Genomic DNA, 11,093 nt, shown 5'->3' with positions numbered 1-11,093 from the left:
TGACAGGTGCAGAAAACCACTATGGCACACATTTACCTATGTAACAAACCTGCATGTCCTGCACATGTATCCCAGAACTTAAAATTAAATTACATTTAATTTAATTTAAAAATAATAATAACAGTTATTACTCCATTAAGTTTTTTATTTTTAATTCATGGGATGTTAAGTTACAAGTTTTATCTGCATCTTGGCAATAGCTTTCTGGTGCATTTCGTTCTTCTATAGGAACATTTTTCTATTGTTTTCCACAATTTAATAGATCTCTGTATAAATGCTATGCCAGCTCTTTTTTGTTTACTCATATTTGAATGAGTTTTATTTTCCTTAACCAGCTAGACAAAGAATTCTAGTGCACAGAAGGGAAGGACTGAGGACATCCAGTGTTCTAAGCTTCACAGATAATGGGCATCCTCCTCTGTTATAACAGACTATTTCCTTTAAAAATGATGCCTCTGTGCAACCACATTTTCTTTGCCTTTAATGCTCAAAAGAACAAAGCTGGAGGAACCACATTAGCTGACTTCAAATTATACTACACACCTATAGTCACCAAAACAGCATATACTGGCATAAAAACACAGAGACCAATGGAACAGAATAGAGAACCCAGAATCAAATCCACACACCTACAGTGAACTCATTTTGGACAAAGGTGCCAAGAACATATACACTGGAGAGAAAACAGTCTCTTCATGAAATGATGCTGGGAAAGCTGAATATCTACATGTAGAAGAATAAACACTAGACCCCTATCTCTCGCTGTGAACAAAAATCAAATCAAAGTGGATTAAGGACTTAAAACTAAGGCCTCAGACTATGAAACCACTACAAAAAAAATTTGAGGAAAATCTCCAGGACATTAGTTTGGTTGCATAGGCAACCAAAGCAAAAATGGTCAAATGGGATTACATCAAGTTAAAAAGCTTCTGCAAAGTAAAGGAAACAATCAACAAAGTGAAAAGCCAACCCAAAGGATGGGAGAAAATATTTGCAAACTGCTCTATAGTTTAGAGCTCAAACAATTCTATAGGAAAAAAAATCTAATAATCCCATCCAAAAATAGGCAAAAGATTTGAATAGACATTCCTCAAAAGAAGACATACAAATGGCAAACAGGCATATGAAAAAGTGCTCAACATCATTGACCATCAGAGAAATGCAAAACAAAACTACAATGAGATGTCATCTCACCCCAGTTAAAATGGCTTATATCCAAAAGACAGGCAATAACAAATGCTGGTGGAATGTGGAGAAAAGAAAACACTTGTACGCTGTTGATGGGAATATAAATTAGTCAAACCACTATGGAGAACAGTTTAGAGGTTCTTCAGAAAACCAAAAATTGAGCCACCATATAATCCAGCAATCCCACTGCTGAATATATACCCAAAAGAAAGGAAATCAGTATATCGAAGAGATATCTGCACTCCCATGTTTCTTGCAGTACTGTCCACAACAGCCAAGATTTGGAAGCAACGTGTGTTCATCAATAGATGAATGGATAAAGAAAATATGGTACATATACACAATGGAGTACTGTTTAGCCATGAAAAAGAATGAGATCCTGCCATTTGCCACAACATGGATGGAACTGGAGATCATTATGTTAAGTGAAATAAGCCAGGCACAGAAAGACAAACATCTCATGTTCTCACTTATTTGTGGGCTCTAACAGTCAGAACAGTTGAACTCATGGACATAGAAAGTAGAAGGATGGTTACCAGAGGTTGGTAAGGGTAGTGGGTGGTTGAGAGGGAAGTAGATATGGTTAATGGGTACAAAAAAATAGGAAGAATGAATAAGACCTACTATTTTACAGCACAAAAGGGTAACTATAGTCAATAGTAACTATATTTTACTTATTTTTTTATTTTATTATTATTATACTTTAAGTTTTAGGGTACATCTGCACAATATGCAGATTAGTTACATATGTATACATGTGCCATGTTGGTGTGCTGCACCCATTAACTCGTCATTTAGCATTAGATATATCTCCTAATGCTATCCCTCCCCCCTCCCCCGACCCCACAACAGTCCCCAGAGTGTGATGTTCCCCTTCCAATAACTAAAAGAGTATAATTGGATTGTTCGTAACACAAAGCATAAATGCTTCAGTAGATGAATACCCCATTCTCCATGATGTGATTATTACACATTGCATGCCTGTATCAAAATATTTCATGTACCCCATAAATACATACACCTACTATATACCCATAAGAATTAAAAATTGGAAATTTTTTAAAAGACAGAAAAAATTTTAAAAGGTTCAGAATGGCTTCTTCCCATGTGATATCACAGTATCTTTATAAGCCACTGCCACCTGGGACACATCTCTTACCTTCCACGGGAGTATCCTCACTTTTTGTTGATCTATTTTCACTTGTACTTTTTATACTCTGCCACCCGTGTGGTCCCAGGCCTTTGCCATCTCCCTTTGGTGGCCCACTCTGTTCCAGTTCATCTGGGGTGAGCTGCATCCCAGTTTGCCCAGGTTTGGGGAGGTTCCTAGGACATAGGACTTTCAGTGCTAAAATCAGTAAAGTTCCAGGCAACTAGGAAGAGTTGGTCACTCTGATTTCATCTCTGCTCACGGGAGTTGCCACCCCAGATGGGGCCCTCTGCTCTGGAAGTGAACACTGCTGTGTTTTCTGAAACTCCCACCACAGCTGCTGCATCCTCACCTCCTTTCCATTGTCCATCACCATTTACCATGCAGCTTTTTGCCAGCCTCCATTGGCCTCAGGTGTTTGGGGCAGCATGTACACATAATTTGTAGTTCGAGAATATTCTGGGTCTCCTAGTTTCACTGAAAATGGAATTTGTAGATATTTAAAATTTGATTTATTGCTCTGTATAATTTCCAAGAGGAGAAGTGGCACAATTCAGACTAGGCCACTACCACGTTTCCTTGGAGCTCAAGAGATGTGTTCAGTTGTCTTCATGGAGTTCCAGTTTAAAGAGCTCCACTTCTGTTATAATTGACTTTCTTAACCAAGTAAACTCTGCAGTTATGATTATGGTGCTCAGAATAAGCAGACCATGTATGTAATACCCCATAGAGAATGATGAACCAACAAGATGTATTTCAGGCTGTGTATGTTGCACGATACAAAAGCACATGAAGATACACAAAAACACAAGAGCACATTATAAGCCTCAAGCACTATATCGATATAAAGTACTAATATTAATACTATAGGAATATTGATAACTAAAAAATCAGAATGAAAAATAAATAACAGCCTGTATATGGTGCAAATGGAATATAACACAAGGTTTAGAATAGTCCCCCACTGAATACAAAATTTCTGTTTCTTGATTATAGCCAAATTCATGAGGATAAGTGTAAGAAATAGTCAGAGTAAATGCTCCTCTACGCAAGTAATTGTGGGAGATGCTGTTGCATGGGTTATTTTATATGATCCTAACAACTCTTCAAGGTAAGTATAATGAGTGTCAAAAAAGTGAAAATACTCAAGATCATGCATCAAGTAAATGCCAGAAGTAGGATGCAAACCCTGAGCATCTCTGGGACCAACACCAATACTCTTCTTGCTACACCACTCCATCTCTTTTCAATCAAAGAAAGGAATTACAAGAAGCTCCATGCATGGAAGAGAAACCTTGAGGGAGATAATAACTTAAAACAGGCAGAGTGGAGCAGACAATCATTGAGTTCGAACCAGCTGTGGCAAAAACTCAAGTGTAAATAGTATAACTGCAGCAGGAACACAGAGGGAGCAAGAAAGTCAGCAACTATATTTATTAAGATTTTTAATGCAATTGCTTCAAGAAGCTGGAGAGACATTTAAGACTCCAAGAACCTCGTGCATCTGGTTTCCTCTCTCGACAGGAGCCCATTTTGACGAAGTGGGAATTAAATTCACAAATGTAAGAAACTAGAATGGTTTATCAAATTTCTTCCTGCTGTTATGAAAAATAATGTTGTGATAGGGAATGAGATTAAATCCTTCAAAAATCAAATTTAAGTTAAAAAACACAGAGAGAGAGAGAGTGGCAGGATAACTGGTCTGCCAGAGGGAACAGAAGTATCCGGTCTAACTCTTGGAAAATGGTTTGTAGAAAGAAAGTCTGTTTCTTCATGTCACTGAAAAACTACTAAAATCAGAGAAGCTTCAAGCATTTGAAAGCGTTAGCCCATAGCCCCTTCCCAAATTACAGACACAAGGCATCCAAAGACTCAGGTCAGGATGGCATCGTCAGAATCATCTTCATCTCAGTCAACCGTCATAGAGACCCCAGTGTTCATGTTAGCTCTTAGCTTCTGCATAGTGCCCCCATAAATCGGAAGAGATTGAGGGTTGTAGCGCTTCAGCTAACAGAAGGAAATTGCACCATTTAGGAAGCTAAGTGATATTTGAAGGGCATATGTAGCTATGATCAAAAATATCAGGTTTGGTGCAAAAGTAATTGCCAGTTTTGTCGTTACTTTTAATGGCAAAAACCACAATTACTTTTGCACCAACTTAATACCTCCCTGCAGTGCATAAATATTAATTTCACTAAGTTCTAAATATTCCAATAACTTATTCAGTAGGGAAATAAAACATTAACCCTTTATCTCCAGATACTTGTGCATTTGGATTCCATTAAACTTTCTCTTAACTGCACTAGCCCATATTGACTTCTTTTTTCTGTAAAAAATTACTTCTATGGGTGACGTAATTTGACCCACAACTGCTTTTGTGTGATTGTTTATGCAAGTAAACTCTGACTCAAAAGAATAAGTTCTTTAAGCATTGGAGCCAAACTGATAATCCAGAGCAAGTACTTAACATATATCAATTCATTGATCACAAGAAAAGGGAAATTTTAAGGGAGGGCTTGGAAGGGAAAGAGATAATTACATGCAAAGCATGGATCATGCTGGAGAAGAGAAAGACTTCATGAAGCATCCAAATACTGGAATTCGGGCAGCCAAAAGTTTACAAAGGAATCCTGAAAACCTGGGAGAAGGGAGGGCAGAGGTACCAGTAGATAGAGAAAGGTATGAGAAATATTGACTGGTGTGTTGAGATATTTGTATGCACTGAACTAAACATTGAATTAAAGGCTATCCTCTTCAATAGAACATGCAGCTTCAGGAGGTACACACATGAATAGCAAAGAAAGAGAGGCACATTCCCCTGTCCGGAAAGGTCATCCTCAGAGACCAATGTGGTGATGGTTGTCAAAGCCAACTTACTCTTTTATCCCAAAAAGGAGTATGAGACTATGTCAAGTACGAACACAATTCATCCAATAGAAATCAAGCCCTGGTTGTATCTTTAGGCCACAATGTGTTGCCTTTCCTTCACTCAGTTTACTCCATCTTCATCTTTCTTGTTGTCTCTAGCATTCAAATTTAAGGAAGAAAACTCATATTTACAAATGTTATAAGACCTCATATAATTGATGTGTGTGTGTGTGTGTGTGTGTGTGTCTGTGTCTGTGTCATTCTCCATTTCACAATTTTCTTAAGTACAGAGCATTAATATCGCTTTTGTTAAATGAGCAAAGATGCTAAGGAAATAACCAATCAGACCATATGGAAAAACAATTTTTGTCCTTAAAAAGCTTAATCATCACATGGACAAACTTTGAAGATGGATGCATTGTAAAACAAAATTCAGATGAAGCAGACTTTAATGTTTCTCTTTATTGATTTTGTTCTCTCTTAGCCACCTCTTGGCTTTTGAGGGGAATGAACACTGAATCCAAGATGAGACTTTTAAAATCTGAGTCGCCCTAAATTCTGTTTCGCAGCTTTATACTTGATACTAAGAAACGGAGTTACAATGCTGAGAGGTGGCAGAGCAAATGAGAAGCAAGGAATCAAAGGTAAATAAGAGGAAGGCCTTTTTTACTTTTATTCGATTTCATCAAAGCTGTAAATGTTCTAGTTTTTTAAACATATGTGCCTAACTGATTACACTGGAATTAAGGAGAGGAGGAGAACGAGGTCTGTCATAGTCTAAAACTCCAATCAGGGAAATAGGAATGTCCTCTCTATCCTCCAAAATGGCACCTATTTGTTTAATTTTCTTCTATTCATCTAACCAAGATAAAATGTATTGCACATCTGGCATCAAGTAATCTGAGTTATACACAATAAACAAGGCACCACCTTTGAACCCAAAGGAGCTTATAATCAGTTAAAGGAGAAACTCTAAAAATTATTATCATATAATTCAAGGTGGTAAATATAGGAAGATCAAGGCAGTACTGAATGTGATTGGAGAATTTATAGTCCAGAACTCCAGACTCAAATTTCAACATTTTTTTCACTATATTGGCTGTATTCATTGACTTCTTTGGTAACTGGCTTGCAGTTTTTCTCTTCATCCTAAATTCTGAGTGACTTTATTATCTTCATAGCCAGTCTCACTTCATGGCTTCAGAAACTTCCTCTTCCACTTCACTTTGGCTACCTCCTCTGTCTCAGTCCATTTTGGCTGCCATAACAAAATACTATAATCTGCATGGATTATAAATAAGAAAAAAATATTTCTCACAGTTTTGGAGGTTGGGAGTCTGGGATCAAATCACCAGCAGTTTTGATGTCTGGTGAGAGCCTGCTTTTGTTCACAATGTTCTCACTGTGTTCCTCACATGTCAGAAGAAGCAAAGGATTCTCCAGGGTATCTTTCTTTTTCTTTTTTTTCTTTTTCCTAGAGTCAGAGTTTCACTTTGTCACCCAGGCTGTACTGCAGTGGCACGGTCATAGGTCACTGAAGACTCAACCTCCCAGGCTCAGGTGACCCTCCCACCTTAGCCTCCTGAGTAGCTGGGACTACAGGCGCAATCCACTGCATCTGGCTAAGTGTGTGTGTGTATGTATGTGTGTGTGTGTGTGTGTGTGTGTCTGTGTGTGTGTGTGTGTGTGTGTGTGGAGATGGGGTCTCACTATGTTGCCCAGGCTTGTCTCAAATTCCTGGTTTCAAGCAATTCTCTCACTTTGGCCTCCCAAAGTGCTGGAATGACAGGTATCAGCCACTGCACCTAGCTTGGCATCTCTTATAAGGGCATTAATCCCACTCGTGAGGGCTCCACCCTCATGACCTAATTACCTACCAAAAATTCCTCCACCTAATACCATCATATTGGGGGTTAAGATTTCAAAATATAAATTTTGGGGGAACACAAACATTCAGTCTATAGCACCCTCCCAAATTTTTTTAAGAGATGGGGTCTGGCTCTGTCACTCAGACTGGAGTACAGTGATGTGATCTGCAGCCTGGACCTCCTGGGTTCAAGTGGTCCTCCCTCCTCAGCCCCAGAGTAGCTGGGATTACAGTCATGAGCCACTGCACCCAGCCACCCTCCCATACTTGACATCACTCAGAACTGTTGAACTGCACCATCTCTGAAGCTACTTATTAATATAAGCATAAGGCAGCTTTGGCCACAAACCACCACTGTTCCACCTATGCCCTAAGTTATTCTCAACACACATGTCATCAGTCCTATAGAAACCTCTGGAGCACTTCCCACTTTACTTTCTCTTTTCCACACCTTCTAGCCTTCATTTTCTTCCTTTTTTATCTACAATTCGGTGGTTAATAATATCAACCACTCTCTTGCTCATCTTCAGGAACTTTCTTGCTCCACTATCTTCTAGCTGCAACTGCCTAACAAAATCCCAAACCTATATGAATTCAATATCCTACATCTCAATGAATGTCTCACAAGTTGCTAAGTATTACCAGAGGAATTTGCCCAACCAGGCTGACTGGAATCACCATAAATTTATGGTTAATAACTTCACCTGGCCCCTGAAATTTGCCCCAAAACATTATCATCCCTATCATCAAATTTTCCCATTCTCCACTTCAATTTCACAGATTCTCAAGTATTCCCAACATCCCACTACCATCAATCTTTCCTCTATCATCTAGCAGATGACCTCTTGGAGAAGTAGAAACTATCAGACAGTAACTCCTTCAGCTTCCCAAAAAAACACTTATACCTGCCTTTCATCCCTACCTACATCAACATTTCTTTCACTGGCATTCCAGATTCCATCCTCTGGTTTGGTCAAGGACTTCGTTGATTGAGTGTGTCTTCTTGTATGGTCAACTTCTTTTCTATTAGATTCAACCATGTTCAAATATCTCCAGATTTTCTCTCATGTACTTTCTCCCCATTCTAACTAAACACTATGGACACTGCAACCTAAGAGTCCATCAGCAGATGAGTGGATAAATAAAATGTGGCATATATACAATGGGGGTGGGCACAGTAGCTCATGCCAGTAATCCCAGCACTTTGTGAGGCTGAGGCAGGCGGATCACCTGAGGTCAGGAGTCTGAAATCAGCCTGGACAACATGGCGAAACGCCGTCTCCACTAAAAATATAAAAAATCAGCTGAGCGGGGTGGGAGACTGAGGCAGGAGAATCACTTGAACCTGGGAGGTTGAGGTTGCAACGAGCCCAGATTGCACCACTGCACTCTGGCCTGGGTGACAGAATGAGACTCCGTCTCAAAAAAAAAAAAAAAAAAAAAAAAAATATGGTATATATACAATGATATCCTATTCAGCCTTTAAAAAGAAGGACATTCTATCATTTGCAATAACATGAATGAACCTGGAGGACATTACGTTAAGTGAAATAAGCCAGCACAGAAAGACAAATACTGCATGATCTTACTTGTATATGGAATCTAAAAATGCTGACTCAGAGAAGTAGGGAGTAGAATGGTGGTTACCAGAGGCTGGAAGGAAAGGAGGAGGAGGAAGGTGAAAGTGAAATATTGGCTTTTTAAAAATTTAACATCATATCATAAGCTTTTCCAAATTATTCTCATTTCTATATCATTAGACATTTAGTTTACTTCCAACTTTTGCTATTATAAATAAGTGTCCTTATACATAAATCTTTCAGTATATTCTTATTTTCTTAGAATAAATGTCTAAATCAAAGGCTTTGAACAAATTTGGGACTCTAAATGTATTTGAACAAATTTTTCCCTCTAAAGTTTGCACCATTTTCTACTTTAACCTATATAATAAAAGTTTTCACTAAATTTTTGTGAAAACTTGGTTTTACAATTTTTTTAATGAATAAGATAGTTGAAATGATATGCAATTGTTTTAATTTGCTTTTTTGTATTATTGGTGAGGTTAAACATTTTTCATATGTATGAGAAATTATTGGTTATTATTTGAAAATAGATATTCATGTCCTTTGCCCATTTTTGCCATTAGCATGTTAAATTTTTTATTATTGATTCCTAAAGGCTCTTTATATCTTATGGCCATTAAACTTTGTTAATTGTCTCAAATATTGTGAATGTTTTTTCCAACTGTTCATTTTCTTTCCGTTTTAAGCCATTAAAGCATAGTAGATGCAATATTGCTTTGAGGCATCAGGTTAAGTTGAACATGACCACCAACCAGCTCTGCCTCTTTTTAACTATATGATCTTAACCATATTAAGATCATACAGTTATTACTTAACCTCACAAAGCTTCAGTTTCTCATCTGTAAAATGTGAAAAATAATGCTTACTATGTAGGATTAGTGCAGAGGCTAAGATAGATAATGGATGTCTAGTCAGTTTAGGTTATTTGAGTTGGTTTAAGCAACATAAACTAACTCTGACTAATGGTAAGCAAAGCAATTAATGTAGTGGAAAGATACTGAGATATCTCACCAAATTATGGACGATGTGACCACTAGAACTTAGGAAGGGCAAAAAACATGGGCAGCTCCAAAGGTCAGCATAGCTCTTCCATAAACCACCCACCCACGGCCCAGCCACCCATGACCCAGCACTGGTTGCTTTTTGTCCCTGATGTCAATATTCAAATTCCTGTTTGAAGACTCTGACTGGCCTAATCTAGATCACATGCCCACACCCCCTAAAATCAGGGAGTAGATTTTAATTACAGAAGGGGTATGTGAGGCACACAACCCTCCCAAATAACAAAAAAAAAAAAAAAGGAAGAAAGAAGGGGCTGGAAGGAGCAAGGGAGTAGGGAATGAGGAAGGAAGGAAGATAGGGAGGGAGAGAAGAAGGAAGAAAGGAAGAGAGGCAGGGAGGGAGGGAGGGAAGGAAGGAAGGGAGGGAGGAATAAAAGGAATAAGGGAGGGAGGAAGAAAGGGAGGAAGGGAAGAAGGAAGAAAGGAAACAAGAAAGGAAGAGAGGGAGGGAAGGAGGAAGAAAGAGAAATGAAAAACGGAGGGAAGGAAGGAAGAAGAAGGAGGGAGGAAGGAAGGAAAGGGAAGGAGGGGGAAAGGAGGAAAGGGAGGGAGGGAAGAAGGAAGGGAAGGAGGGAGAAAGGAAAGGGATGGAAGAAGGGAGGGAGGAAGGAAGAAAAGGAAGAAGGGAAGGAGGAAGAAAGGGAGGAGAGGAAGAAGGAAGAAAGGAAACGAGGGAGGGAGGAAGAAAGAGAAATGAAAAAAGGGAGGGAACGAGGGAGGGAGGGAAGAAGAAGGAGGGAGGGAGGAAGAAAGGAAAGCAAGAAGGAAGGAAGGAAAGAAGGAAGGAAGGAGAAGGGGAAGGGAAGGGGGAAAGGAGGAAAGGGATAGAGGGAAGAAGGAAGGGAGGGAGAGAGGGAGGGAGGAAGGAAGGAAAAGGAAGAAGGGAAGGAGGAAGAAAGGGAGGAAGGGAAAAAGGAAGAAAGGAAAGAAGGAAGAAAGAGGGAGGGAGAGAGGAAGAAAGACAGAAATGAAAAAAGGGAGGGAGGATGGAGGAAGAAAAGGAGGAAGGAAGAAAGGGAGAAAGGAAAGAAGGAAGGGAGAGAAGGAGGAAAAGAGAAAGGAAGAAAGGGAGGAAGGGAGGGAATGGGGAAGTGGGGAAAGCAGGAATCGGGGAGGGAAGAGAGAGAGGGAGAGAGAAACGGAGGCAGGAAGCTACTCATGTAAAGGAATTGCTGAGTTCTGTATCTGTCCCTTTAGTAAGCTGGCAAAAATAGTAGCCATTCATAATACTATGCAACATTTTTCTCTGGATTTCATAACACATTTAGAAAGAAGAGATTCCATTGAAGTCAGAATCTTAAATAAATTTCTCATAGTAAGTTCTCTTTTGCTTTCATTGAACTCATTCCCAGGAGAGCCCTCCCTTGAATCAGGCT

At 39.1% G+C, this 11,093-nt stretch overlaps 1 non-coding gene across 1 annotated transcript; it reads right to left on the bottom strand.

Moving 5' to 3' along the window:
• Positions 1–4,415: 4,415 nt before the first annotated feature.
• Positions 4,416–4,511, bottom strand: MIR548A-1 (microRNA mir-548a-1). The gene has a single exon (NR_035878.1). It is a non-coding gene; the product is annotated as a microRNA mir-548a-1 (primary transcript).
• Between the last annotated feature and the right edge of the window lie 6,582 nt (positions 4,512–11,093).

The sequence above is a fragment of the Pan troglodytes genome, chromosome 5, assembly GCF_028858775.2.
Source record: "Pan troglodytes isolate AG18354 chromosome 5, NHGRI_mPanTro3-v2.0_pri, whole genome shotgun sequence".
In the NCBI taxonomy this organism is placed as follows: domain Eukaryota; kingdom Metazoa; phylum Chordata; class Mammalia; order Primates; family Hominidae; genus Pan; species Pan troglodytes.
The sequence above is the reverse complement of the archived record's forward strand: the minus strand, read 5'-3'. Positions and strand labels throughout refer to the sequence as shown.